Source organism: Haplochromis burtoni, unplaced genomic scaffold (assembly GCF_018398535.1).
Source record: "Haplochromis burtoni strain Fernald_Lab_line unplaced genomic scaffold, NCSU_Asbu1 Contig_213, whole genome shotgun sequence".
NCBI classification, from domain to species: Eukaryota; Metazoa; Chordata; class Actinopteri; order Cichliformes; family Cichlidae; genus Haplochromis; species Haplochromis burtoni.
Genome location: NW_024582574.1, coordinates 625309 through 639540, shown reverse-complemented (window position 1 = coordinate 639540; position 14232 = coordinate 625309). Strand labels below are relative to the sequence as shown.

Sequence of the window (14232 nt, the reverse complement as noted above, 5' to 3'; positions counted from 1 at the left end):
TGCCATCTGATGTGCGTTTTCTGATGAGCCCACCACATTTTAACTAACAAACAAAGACGACTGATGTCACATGTTACACAAAACTATAAAGCCAGGAAAAAGTACATGTTTACCTTAACCAGAATGATATCATGGCTAGACATACAGTACTGCTCTTTCTTTGTAAAGCAGTGCATTACATTTTGACAGAAGGGTTTAAAATCGCAGTCTGTGCTCTTCATAAATACAACCAATCACTGGCATTTCTGCCGCCTGAGCAAACATGTATAAGCAGCAGATAACACAAAGAATTTGGTTAAAATTAACAGAGAAACTTTGCCAGGGAAAAATCCCAACAGAGTGCAGCAGAAACAGAAATGCTGCTGCCAAACATTTGTGTCTGTGATCACTTGGACTAGAACCTCATTGAACGCAATTCCTCTTTTTTATTTTTTTTTCCAAAACAGCTGCCGTAAAACCACCAGTCCAAGGGAAGACAAATAAGGGCTTTGCCATCTTCCCAGAGTTTAGTCCAGTGGGTGGTGCAGTACACGGTACAAAGCAACTGAAGGCTAATGATGTGAAAAGCTGTATTATTAACCTGCGATTATGGTGCTAATCTTGGGCAGGCTAAGCAGGCTAAGCATGCCAAGTTGTTTACAGGTGTATAGAAGCAGCATGTATGAATGTATTGCTTTAACTGTTTAGGAAGCCATTCTACTATTTTTAGAGGTTTAAAATAATTTGGGCAAATTACGATATTCTTAAATACTTTTAATAATTGGGGGAAAAAATCCTTTGCAGTCATTGAGTGACTGAAGTGTAAAACCTGGAGATGCACTGCTATGCCTTTACTGCAGCCACCTACACGCACTGCTTGTTTGTGAGTAATTTTTGTAAATTAGAAAAGCATGCTCTATTGGGTTGAGATCAGGTGACTGGCTTATGCATTGAAGAATATCTCTCTCTCTTTTTTTTTTTTTTTTTGATTTGAGAAACTCTTGGGTTGTTTTTCCAGTATGTTTTGAGCTGTTATCCATTTACACTGTGAAGCGCCGTCTGATCTGATCAGCTTAGCAGCATTTAGCTGAAGAGCAGAGAGTGTAGCCCTGAACACTTCAGAATTCATCCTTCTATTTCTTCTGCTTCAGCAGTCACATCATCAATAAAGATCAGTGACCCAGTTCCACAGGTATCCATACATGACTGTGTCATAACATTGCCTCCACCATGTTTGACAGATGAGTTGGTATGATTTTGATCCTGAACTGTTCCTCGTAGCACTTCTGCTACTGAACTATCAGGATGTCCATTCTTCTTATTTTAGAGAACAAAACCCAATAAAACTTTCTTCATATAAAGAAAAAAAACTCAGCAAGCTGTTTAGCAATCATGGACTGCCACACAAAGCCGAGGGCAGAGAGTGGGCACAGATTAATGTCCTGCCAGGGCACAACCTTTGTCTTTGTTGATTTGTCTTAGAGCGCTGACGCAGCACATTCCAGTGAGTTTGGCAAACAGTGACATTGTGACCTTACTTACACACTGACTTCTAAGTTAGATAGAGATAATGAAATGCCTGTTAAGCATTGCGCTTTACATTGTCAAACTCTCAATGGAAACTCTCGGGAGTATCAGCTACTTAACATGTGCCACCCCCTTTTTAAAGAGTCAGAAAGTAATTAGACAATTGACTCAAATTTAATATCTAAGCTGTGGGCAATTCCTTCATTATATCATTATCAATTAAGCAGAAAAAAAGTCCTGGAGTTGATTTGAGGTGTAGCGCTTGCATTTGAAAGATTTTACTGTCTTTGACCGCATGTCAGACAAGATGCGGTCAAAGGAGCTCTCCATGTAGGTGAAACAAGCCATCCTTAAGGTGTAAAAACAGAAGAAAAAAAACCCATCCAAGAAATTGCTTCACTGGTAGGAGTGGCAAAATTTACAGTTTGGTACATCCTGAGAAAGAAAGGAAGAAAGCACTGGTGAACTCAGCAACAGAAAAAGACCAGGACGTCCACAGAAGACAACAGTGGTTGATGATCACAGAATCATTTCCATCGTGCAGGGAACCCCCTTCACAACAGCCAACCAAGTGAACAACACTCAGGCGTATTGATATCCAAGTCTACATGAAGAGAAGACTGCATGAAAGTAAAACACAGGGTTCACTGCAAGGAGCAAGCCACTTAAGCTACGTTCACACTGCAGGTCTTAATGCTCAATTCCGATTTTTTGATCAAATCCGATTTTTTTTGTCTGCTTGTTCACACTACAAATCAAAAGCAAACGCGCTCTAGTGTGAACCCTCAAAGCGGCCGGCATGTGCAAAAGAAGACGTCACACACGACGCGCTCTGTTTAGACCCAGAGCAAACAATATTGTTTGACTGATGGCCCTTAATATAAAGACTTCGGACTTTACGTTTCCCAATTTTTGCTTTAAGTTATTTTGTTAATAATAATTATCCTTATTGCTGTTTTAGAGAGGAGCGGTGCTTCAAAGGATAGTTGCAGATTTCTGTCAGAATCTGCAGATTATACAGTACAAATAACATACTCACGTTTCTCCAACGTTGTCTTCCCAACAGTTTCACTAACATCTACACTGATGGCCAGGAAGTGTTCGCGATGTCTTCTCGGGTGCTTCTCCGGAGCTGATAATTGGCGTCTGTCTTGTGTCAGTGACGCAAAAGACGGATTTAATGCGACATGACTGTTCAAACAGCAGTTGCTTTCTAAAACATCGGATATGTATCGGATTCAGTACCACATACGAAAGTGACCCAGATCGGATTTGAAAATATCAGATTTGTGCCGTTCACACTGTCATACCATGATCGGATATGGGTCGCATAGGGTCAAAAAAATCGGATTTGATGCGTTTTCGCCTGCAGTGTGAACGTAGCCTTATAAGCTCACTCGTTTTCAGTCCAGTCCATGTTCCTGACCATTTTTCAGAAAAATGCTTTTTTTTCCCTGTGAATCACTTGAGCATTGAAAAGTACATAACTCAATTGTACAAATGCCTTATATGCTGTATTTCCATTTATGTTTGCTCATTTCAATAAACCTCTACGCCTACTGTCCATTTTCCTCGGAAAATATAAAGGAAGGAGGGTTAATTGGCTCAAGACTTTTGCATAGCATAACATGTCTGTCTGTATGGGTTTCTGTCTGTCAGTTATAATTATGGTTCAGGTTGTAGTGCAGGTCTTCCATGACATGGAAGGTCAGTGGCTCAAACCACTTTCTTGTATCCTCATTGAAGTGTCCGTGCACAAGATACCAGACTGTCTTTGGTGCATCCACTGGTATGTTTTCTCTTTTTAAAGATTTTACATCCCTGCTGGCTGAATGTTGGGGGAGCTAGACTGTGTTTAAAATGCTGTTTTGCAGTAGCAAAAGCACAAAAACACTCACTATAGCTGATAGTAATACCTAAGGTGTGATGTATAAGTTATTTTTCTTGATTTCCTACAGTTGCTGTAATATCTCGCTCCACTACAGGTTTGGCCAAGGACATCTCCTAATCTTTTTTTCCTCGCACTCTCTCTTTGTGGAACAACTGTGCTAAATTCAACCAATTTTCCCTCAATAAACAGCATAAGACAGATGGAGTGCTTTCATCCAGTCAGCAAATCATGTTGGGTAAGATTGATGTTCTCTCGCCTTCTTTCTCTCACACGAGCACGCACTCCCACTCCCTTAGATCACTGTATGTGTGTCTCTGTGTTTATGTGGTCAGCGGCAGATGCTTTAAATTGGCAATCCTGTGAGAGCTGTGCCACTCCAGTCCACTGCTTTCCTCTAATCATCACACTGTTGAGACCCAAAAACAAATATTGACACGGTGCAAAATAGTCCGTCATTTCTTTGTATTTTGTAGCCATAAATTATGCAGCTTTTACTGAGGATCATGTAATGACTGGTAAGAAAATTGATCAGGGCTTTAGGCTTTAAAAATTTGAGTAAAACTAATGTTTGGCATAAAATATCACAGCACTGAAGTTACAATTAAATTAAGGACTCTTCCGCTTAACGAAAGAGGCAGTCAAGCTTAGCATACAAAGCAAACACTTCTTTCAATATTTCGAAATTAGGCATATGTCTGGGGGATTTCATACGTGATTCCCAAAGATGCTTGACTGTATACTCTAAGTAATTGGTTTGAAATCCTTCTTGTTCCATTGTATTTTTTGTGACAGCTTGTCAATGATCCCCGAAGCTTCCTTCTTTAACAGCAGACATTTATAAGCCACAGAGCAGGTTTGGTCGCAAATTCAGCTGAGGTCGAAAATCATCCACTGTCATTCGTGTTCTGGCAGTATTTTTCTGCTGGATATAAGACTTAATGGTCCGCTGAGCGTTTTAGACACAAACACTGGAAGATCTAGCAGAAAAGGGAGCCCGAGAGAAAAAGAGCAGCCGTCTCACAGTGAGACAAGTGTCTACATAAAACATGGCTGCCATTTCTTCCTTTGATCTAAACATGGCTCAGAGTGTGGATTATTAAAGAGGAGGATCTGTTGTCAAAATCAACTCGTTTCTCTGTAAGAACACACACACACACACACACACACACAAAATGTAGTGATAAATTGTCTGCCACTACGCTGAAAAAGGCCAGCTCAGTCAAAAAAAAAAAATCAAATCAGCAATTTTCCGAGCAAAACTCTGATGCAGTAAAGATTACTCACAGGTCAACAGATGGTAGGAAACTGATGATAAGAGGTTAAATAGGACACAAGGGCATGGCTTAAAAGAAATGTATGTAAATATTTGCAGTAGTATTATTAATGCGGATTTAAACGTGCATGTCAAAAGTTAAATACGAGCAACAAGCAGCCATCACATATAAATTGCTTCAGCTGTATGTGAGAGGTACAGCTCGAGTGAATCCTGCAGGTCCCAAATACTACAGTGTGTGAAGCAAAATCTTGCTATGTATTATTTAGCAGGATACCATTAGGAAATCACTCACTTGCAAATATAAATACACCGAAGCAGCCATAAGAATCCTACGATTTAAAACAGAATAAAAGCTGTCTCTTTCCCTAAGGGAGACAATTAGCAGAAGCACAATCCTCTGTTTCATCTCAGAAGAATCTCCACTTAATCTCTCTGTATTTTCAGCCAGTTCCTGTGCAGTGGCTTAATTCACATTCTGAGCACAGCAGATCCATTGCTGGCTGGCTTTCTTGTGAAAACTTCAATATGGATCTGGGTTCTTTTGACTGACTTTGTACTCTGGAAGGTCACCTGCAGGTTGAAACCAACAGTGTTCGGAAAAGAAAACCCCAGTTAACTTACATCCATTAGTACATGGCTTTATTCAAAAGTAAGATCCCTGTGGGAGATCCAGCATGGGGCCACTTATAAGTTGACAGTTGAAAAAAAACAGTCTGCTTCTCGATTTTTGGGTCTCGCAGTGCTGTTTTGTTTTAAGTAGCTATTTTGTTGTTTCAATGAACTAAATGAAAGTGCATTCCCTCCATGTCACCTCATGGAGAATAGTCTGGGTCTAAAAAACACTGAGCATCAGGTGCACAGAGATTAAAGTTAAAGTCCCAACTAACCCCCCAAAGCCCCAGATTTGTTTGTGTGTGTGTGTGTGTGTGTGTGTGTGTGTGTGTGTGTGTGTGTGTGTGTGTGTGTGTGTGTGTGTGTTGGGGGGGGGGGTTGTTTTTGTTTTTTGAACTGTGACCTTAAGCAGACATTTATAAACCATTGGATTTTGAGGTAAGCCTTCAAAACCTCCCATAATCCAATACAACATCACCACTTACTTGTATCTGACAGGCCTCTGCAAATTTAGATGACCCCTGCAGGCTTTGCATAGAATTGGGCCCTGATTTGGGGTAATATTTGAGCAGAAGAGCCAATACTTCTTTGATCTAAAAATCTTAAGGGAATGATTGCCAATAGTAAGTGGAGATGCTTGCCAACACAGCACAAATGGTAAAGTTAAAAAAAAAAGAGAGAGAGTACTGTGAAACAGTGCAGATGATGCTGGTGTCACGCTGGGGGAAAAGAACCAGTGCTCAATTCCCCCAAGCTTAGAAGAAACAGATAAAGCCAGTGAAAAGGCTTTATGTCAGACTCTATTAATCCATGGCTGCGCTTAAGAGTTGGCTGTTAAATCATCTGTGAGTGTGCAGTAAGGTAGCTTAGTGCTGATGTTGCACCTCATTCCACAGATGGGAAAACACTGAACCACCATAAGTGAGGCTTCACTTCCCAATTTAAGCCTCAGAAACTACTGAATCCTCCAACTTCAGAAACTACTGTACTGGCAGTCTCAGCCACAGTGCTACTTTTTCCCAAAAGAGTATGTGTATGTGACATAGTGGAGCAGGTAACACGACGGGTGTTTAAATGTTATGATTAGTGTGTCGTCAGCAGAGATGGGCAGTAACGCGTTACTTGTAACCACTTGTAAAGTAAGGGATTACTATTGCAAAAACGGTAATTAGATTACCGTTACTTTCCCGTAGGAACGCTGCGTTACTGCGTTACTAAAACCGTGATTTTTTTGCAAGAATATCTCATGACAGTGACGTAAGTGCCAAGTTCGTGACAACAGCTGTGTGCAGATCAACAATGGATAATATATTGAGTAGAGGGAGATTATGAGCATGTAGCGTTTAAAGCATGGAAGTACTGACCTTACTTTAAGTTTGATTCCATAAAAAGTGACAAAAACATTAGTGTCCATTGTGCGTGGGAAGAAAACTTCTTTTTACAGCGAAAAAAAAACCCCTAAACTTCCGAGCAAGCACCGAGCGCGCTACGACATAATGGGAAATTCACAGAGAAACTCGCAGATTCTTCAACTGACCGCTGCGGCACACCTGCACCGGCTTTACAGGTGAAAACAGAGCAAATAGACCGCTAGTCTTTGACTTTATTTATTTTCTGCTGTGTTTTACTTGCATCTATTTGAAAGAGTGAGTGGGTTAAATATTAAACAAATTTCTTCCAGTCAGTGAATGTTGCATATAATTATATTTTTGCCTGATGCATAAAGTTAAAAGATTAAAATTAATAAAACAAGTTTTAAAAAGGAACTTTTCCATTTGATTACATTTTGTATGATGGATTATGCAGAAAAAGTAGAATTGGGCTGAAAGATCTATCGCTTTATCACCTATTCAGGTTGTAAATCGTGTTTTTAAAAAGTAACTAAGTAATTAATTACTTTTGAAAATAAGTAATCAGTAAAGTAACGGGATTACTTTTTTGGGAAAGTAATCCGTAATTAGTTACTGATTACTTTTTTCAAGTAACTGTAGCCTGCATACTTTGTCTTGCTATGCAAGATGCATACAAACATACATGCAGGTTTAAAAAATAAAGCTCAGATTAGAAGTCTGTTGCTGGTCTTCATTTCATTAGCATTGTGCCTGTGGATGCAAGTGCTTTCAGTTTGTCTACGCTTAAACATCTCATCTATCTTATTTTACTGTTTTGCAGAAGCAGTAAAAGTACTTTGTGTGTCATAATTGGCAGTAGGGTTGTCAAATTACCAGAATTTCAGACGTGATACAGACTTCAACTGATAAAACACCCACAAACCCACACACACATGTGCAATAAGACTAAGTGCAACACTCTTTTCTGACAAAGCTGTGTTTTTACTCAGTTGTATATAGAATTTGTCTTCTATTTTTATTCTATTGTATATTTTATTCTATTTTATTCGACTGTATATAGTATTTTATGTTATTCTATTCTATTCTGTACAGTTGTGTACAGTATTTTAATTTTATTGTATTCTAATTTTTGCTATATAACTTTTGCACTGTCCACCTCCTGCTGTGACAAAACAAATTTCCCACGTGTAGGACTAATAAAGGTTATCTTATCTTATCTTATCTTATCTTATACCAGGAAAATACTCCACACCATTTTCAATACCACAAAGAAGCTTCTTACCCCATCCTGCAACAACGTAAGTAATAGCTCTAAAAAGTCATTTATTTTTTAACTAATTTTCCCAAATATAAGTTAGATTTATCTAAATAAGTATTAAAGTTTATTCGTTTTACAAATAACTTCAATAATTTCAATACAGATCCCGAAGGTATATTTTAAAATCTACTGATAAACAAAGGGTACAACAAACATTACCTGACACATCTAAATAATTTCATTATTGTAGACAAGAGCATAATGGAAAAGTTACAGATCAACTTTGGATAAGAAAATATAAAAAACAACGCTCAGAGTGAAAGATTAAACCAGTCACTGAACACATTTTAAAACGGGCCTCAGTGCTTGCTACAATTTAATAAGAAACACTGTTTAAAAAACAAAACATTGGAAAAGTAGAAAAGTTTATTGTCTTGTCCACATCTGCCTGCAGCCTGTCTCTCATCCAGCATTCACATTGCTCTGCCTCACTCTGCAGCTCTTTACAGGCTTGGCTCTGTTCTTCAGGCCTGATTTAGCTGCTCTGCTCCAGAGTTCGCTCTTTATCTGCTCGGATTAGCTCTTCACACTGGACTCTCTGGTCAGCTCAGCTATGGTTCCTCCACTATTCTGCACAGCCTCCAATCCACCAGGTTCTCCATGGCTCAATAGTCCATCGCGCCCCGGAGTCTCCTAGCCGCTATGCTAACGATAACAGTTTGCTAATGTAAGAGCTAATAGCTAAACAGCATATGTTAGGATGTGCGCCAGCTAGGTTAACCTTTACAATAACTGTTTGATACTTCAGTGTTGTTGAAACTTTCCAGAGATTTTGTGACATTTTTAACTTCCTGCTAAAGTGCTGTTAAACATTAATTACGCAATCTTTAGTGACAACAGGAGCCAACCCAGATAGCAAGGAGACATTGAACAGATGTTGATTTTCTATCTGAACCATCAGAATCGTCAGGATTGAAATGTCAACACAAAACCAATGTTGAAACAACATTGAAATACTGATGAAACCTGACACTGACATTGAAATAACATTGATTCACTGTTGTTCTGTCATCGTTGATTGTTGATCTATTTATAGTTGACAAGGTGACAACAATCACGTTGAAAAACCATCGATTTTTGGTTGAGCGGGAAATTAAAGCTGCTACCACTTGAACTATTCCATAGCACCCCCTCTCACATTGGTACATCTCTCCAGGTAACCATTGTCTTGTACAGTAGAGCAGGACATTAGATTTACTCTCAGCGGAATTGACCGGAGAAGGCATCAGTTCATGCACTGCACTGGCCTGCCACGATTAGTATAAGGTAAGAATGAAGGACTTTTGTTCTATTCGTTATTTCCACGGTTGCATTTGAATAACAGTAAAAAAAACTTGTTAATGTAAAGTTTCGGACAAAATGTGGGAGCCCGAAATTGCGTCTACTTTCATCTTACAATCCGGCAACAAATAAATTGCACTGCGAACAAAGTCTATCAACAAAGAAAACATTTTAGTTTCGTACTTTTCCATTATATTCCCTTATATAACCTAGCCTAACGCTTTGAGGGTTCCTTTGTTTGTTCACCTAACTTGACTCAGCACGCTCACCTAACTTTACGTTGCACGCTCACCTACCTTGCGTTTGCACCTTTTGTCCACACGTAAACTGCGTTTTATTATTTATTTGTTTTTCGCCTCTCACTGCTTAAGCCATTAATCTTTCTAGAATTGTTTTTTTAAACAGATGCGACCTCACAAAAGCTATTAACTATGCTGTCAGACCTGATGAGAGCTGTTAACGAACTCCGTGAGGAGGTCAGAGCCATCCGCCATCCCTGCTGCAATGAATCGGTAGATGCTGGGGTACTGCCTCTGGATTTGCCCTTGCACAACATTGAGGAGCTAAACACTGCAGAGGCAGCTCTTCAATCACAAGAGGCAAATAAGGCAATGGTAAGTATATAAAGGTTATGTACACTTTGTAACTATAAAGTGTAATAGCTGTCAGATGTGATTTAAATACATAACAACGGCTTGTTGATTAAACACACAAGCACTTGCATACACATTTGAGACATGAGACACGCTAATTCCATCTCTTAAAATGTGTCTATAGGTGAGACGCTTTGCCTTGATTGGAGGGACCACACTGGAGGTGCAAGTCCGCCCATTACACGGCGGACTCGGTACTAAACTGGGCAGGTAAAAAAAACAAGGACCAGACAAAGCAAAAAATGTCATTTAAAGATACAGCGCTCTGCAAATGCATATTTGGTAAGTTTTACCGTTTTTTTGCTATATTACTTTGTCTTTCTTAATAACAAGACTTTCATGTCCGGTTAATCTGGAGATGGAGTCTTTGGTCTTTGGCTTGTTTAGTCCACGGGTTGTAGTTTGTACAGCCTGAGGACCCCATGTTTATTTTGTTTTAAAGGATACACAGCACACCATGCTAAGACTTATCACTTTTTCCGCTCATAGCTCTTTGGGAATCAAATGCGGCAGTTTGCAGATTTACGCCTGGTGACTTTCATGTTTAGGAGTTTACATACTTTCTCCCCGCTGAAGACAGTTAACAAGAGCTTATTCATGTGCTCTAATTCACTTTTTTGTTTGTGTGTGTGTGTATTTTTGTCCTAGATGGCCTGACGCAGCAGTTAGGGGAAAACTCTATGTCCGAGTTTGTCTTTGCACAAGCAGTGCAGAAATGGTTCCGATACGCCCCAGATCGTTTGGGTGGTGCAGGACGCACATCATGCATCCTTATCCCGGAGTAAAAAATTACAAACTTCTGTGAAACATGTAAATGTAAATAGGAAACTGTCTTTTAATAAAGTATTTAGCAAACGAAACATGGCCTACTGACCTTTTTTTTTTTTTTTTCCTTCTCTGTTACATCACATGCAATGCTTTCTTATTTTAGGATATTAATATTGACATGATACATTGTGAGACATTTGTTTTTTTTCTATAAAGGTTGTCCAATTTGAGGAATAAGTACAATTATGTGTTTAGGTGGTTTAAGTATTGATGGAAACATGCAGTAGTTTAGTATTGGTTAAAACACCTATAAAGAAAGGTAGATTTCCAGTCATGATTTAACTGTTGTTTTTGTCTTAATCAAACAAAATCTAAATATTAGATCTAATAGAACCCTGTGACAGACGGGCGACCTGTCCAGGGTGTACCCTGCCTTGTGAAAGGCAGGGTACTAAGACAGCAGAGATAGGCTCCAGCATATCCCCACCCTGAAAAGGATAAGCGGAAGAGAATGGATGTGTGGATGGACAGTTAGTTAATAGACTACTTCCAGCTACATAAAATATATATTCTATTTATAAAACAAAACTGTCAGATGGACCAAGAGATAGATAGCAAGCTTTCAGATTGTTTATTGCAAACACAAAAGGATCTTTTCACAGAGCCAAAGCTCAACGACAGGTGTACGGACAGGTAAGTAGGACTGGAGCAGGTAAGAAATTCTGCCAAAGAGGAGAACAGAGGTTAGTAAACATTAGGGGATTCTCCATCAATCAATATATTACACTGCAGTGTTAAATTATAGTTCTACAGGCACCAAGGGGGGTAAGAAGGCAAGCCACAGGGGTTCCAGGCGCTAAGCAGGTGAGTGTGTGGTGAACAGTGGGCAGACAGGTAAGTGGAACTATCGTCCTTCACAGGTAATACAAACTTTGGAGTCCAGGTAAGTAGTTGGAGAAGAATTTTCTCTGTTGCAGACAATGACCAGCTTGAAAGTCAGGTGAGTGGTTACAAGTAGATAGATGCAGATGGGCTGGGGCCCGGGCCCGGCCTCGGGGGCTTGGGTCCTGGTTGGTGTGTTGCCGGGGTTGTGGGCGGGTGGGTGCATGGGGGCCCAGCCCTGGAGCAGGGTGCCGCCGGTGCATCGAGCCACCTGGGGGGCTCTTCAACTGGTGGGGGAGATTGTCACATCTTGCAGGAGCTTTCCTCTCTCAGGAACTCTCTCTGCAGGAGGGGGAGATACAGGAGAGGTGGAGGAAGATCTCAGCCTGGGTGTTTATTGTCTTATGTAGTCTGGAAGATGAGTGGATGGTGGGGTGGGTGCAGTTTTCTCTGTGGTGGGGTTGGGTGGACTGTCCCGGGCTCTGTGGGGCCGGGGGCGCTGCTGCACTGGGCCCCGGTCTGGATGGGCCTGGGCCCCCTTTCCCTGGCGGGTCGCGGAGTATGGGGGTGCCTACTGGGGTCAGCGGGGGAGCTGGCCCCAGGGAGGGGTCACCTGCCCCTCCCTTCCTTCCCTCCCCATCTCCAGCTGCCTCCCTCTTCCCGCTCCACCACAACCACCCACACATGCAGGACCTTGGAGTAGGGGTATGTCACCAGGGTGCAGAGGAGGCTACCCCCCCCCTCTGTCCCCTTCTGGCTGCCTCTGCCTCAATTTTATCCCACAACTTAGACATTCACATTACTCACACTCTCATTACACATACATATAGGATCTTGGGGGTGGGCACGATACACGGAGTCCAAAGTACCATCAGGGTGTACACCTCACCCCTGGCGTCGTTGCCCACCTCTCAATTTTAAATACACGTAGACATTGAGGGCTAGCAGGAGGGACCTATGCGCTTACCTGCTGCTCTCTGGCAGGTAGCTCCATGCCCTCCTGGGTTTTAAATGCACCTTAGAACACACATGCATCAACACTACAATGAGCGGGTGGAGGGAGGTTTGGAGTCTTCTCTCACCCCCATTCTCTGCGGACCTGCTGGAGCGGGGGGGCTAGGAGGAGGAGTTGGCCGTCCGACTGCGGTCTGGAGTGTGGGGCCTCCCTGCTGCTGCGGAGTCGGGGCGGTCTGCCTCCCCCCACCGCAGGGAAAAGGGTAACACCACCTGGGTCTGGGTGCAGTTCCCCCCTCCAGGGGCAAGGGTACCTAGACCCGGTTGTAGAGTACGCTTGGGGAGTGTGATCGTGTGTACAGCGTCTCTTTATGTCTGTCTCCACGTTGGTTGAGTGTGGAGTAAGTGCATATGAGAGCATGAGGGTGGGAATGGATGTTTGTATCTGTGTGTGCCTGTATGTCTGTGTCTATATGTCAGGTTGGGTGTCAGACGCCACCTCTCTGGGGACATCTCAGGCCCTCCAAGGTTTGGAGGCCTATCTCCACCCCACCACCACTTCCCCTGCCAGTGGCGGACTCGGGCCACTTCGGAGGTGGGGTGCCCCCGGCCTCTCGGCCTGGGGCTCGGTCACTCAGGCACGGCTGGCTGCCGGCGGAGCTCACGGGCGCGTCACTGCAACTCCCCCTGGCTTCTGCTCCGGGCTGCTGAGTGAGCCCTCATCTGGGACTCTCCTCAGCTCTTTCTGGGACAGTGGCGCGGCTGCCCCTCTGTTGGTCTTCCTTGGTCTCTTGTGTTCTGGGGGCCTCTGGATGTCTGGAGTGACTCTCTGAGCCCTGGGACGTGTGGCCCCCCCACACCCTCTAGCAGATCTATTACATGAAGGAACCTTTTAAAAAAACAAGCGCGTCCATGCTCACAGGTGTACACACGGGTGATCACACCCACAAACTACACCCTTTTTGGCTCCTACCTCAAAGCACACTGTGTTCTGTTGATCTTATGTGCTGCACAATAATGTTTAATATTTAGTATTTACTGTCATATTCCCATATATCATTGTGATGTTGTTTATTCTATTACTCTTGTTCTCTTCTGCTTGTTTTCTTTTTTCTTTCTCAGCAGGTGATCCAGGTGATTGATATATGCATTTTTTTTCTGCCCTTCTGTTGGTTTTTGTCTTTTGCCCTTCTCCCCCGTCCCTCTTCTCAGCTGTTTCTCTTTCCCTCTTTCTTTCTCCCCTTCTTTCCCCCAGTCAAGTCTGTCCCGTATTCAGTAAGTGAAAATAAAATAAACAATAAAAGGTGAATCAAATGGACCATTACGGCAAGGCTGGGATGGTCAATTTGGTAAAGTAAATCCGTTGGGCATCTTTCTTTGCCTTTAGACAACAATTCTGATGGCAAAAGAGCCAAACGGGACAGGCAAAAGAAAAAGAAAAAAAAAAGAGATAGATGCAGATGAACAAGTACAGAGAGTAAAGAATCCAAAAATTAAAACAAAAAAAGGTATAATTACCACCACAAGGACAGCAGCAATCTGGCAGAGAGTAGGTGCTCAAGCCGATGTCCTTAATTACTGTGGCTGATGAGTAAGTGGCAACAGGTGTGACAGCAGGAGCCCAGCAACAGAAGGGAGTGAGCACAGAGCAAGCCCAGCTCTCCATCTGAGAGACAGAATTTTTTTTGGCCTGTATTTGTATAGCGCTTTACTAGTCCCTAAGGACCCCAAAGCGCTTT

The 14232-nt window shown here is 42.1% G+C and overlaps 1 long non-coding RNA gene across 3 annotated transcripts; it reads left to right on the top strand.

Moving 5' to 3' along the window:
• The first annotated feature begins 9649 nt into the window (after positions 1–9649).
• On the top strand, positions 9650–10739 carry LOC102297128. 3 transcript variants are annotated; one of them, XR_001336823.2, is made up of 3 exons: positions 9650–9850; positions 10014–10171; positions 10538–10739. It is a non-coding gene; the product is annotated as an uncharacterized LOC102297128 (long non-coding RNA). The 3 variants fall into 3 exon arrangements; XR_006055098.1 differs by lacking the exon at positions 10014–10171; XR_006055097.1 differs by lacking the exon at positions 10538–10739 and having other exon boundaries at positions 10014–10531.
• The last annotated feature ends 3493 nt before the right edge of the window (positions 10740–14232 follow it).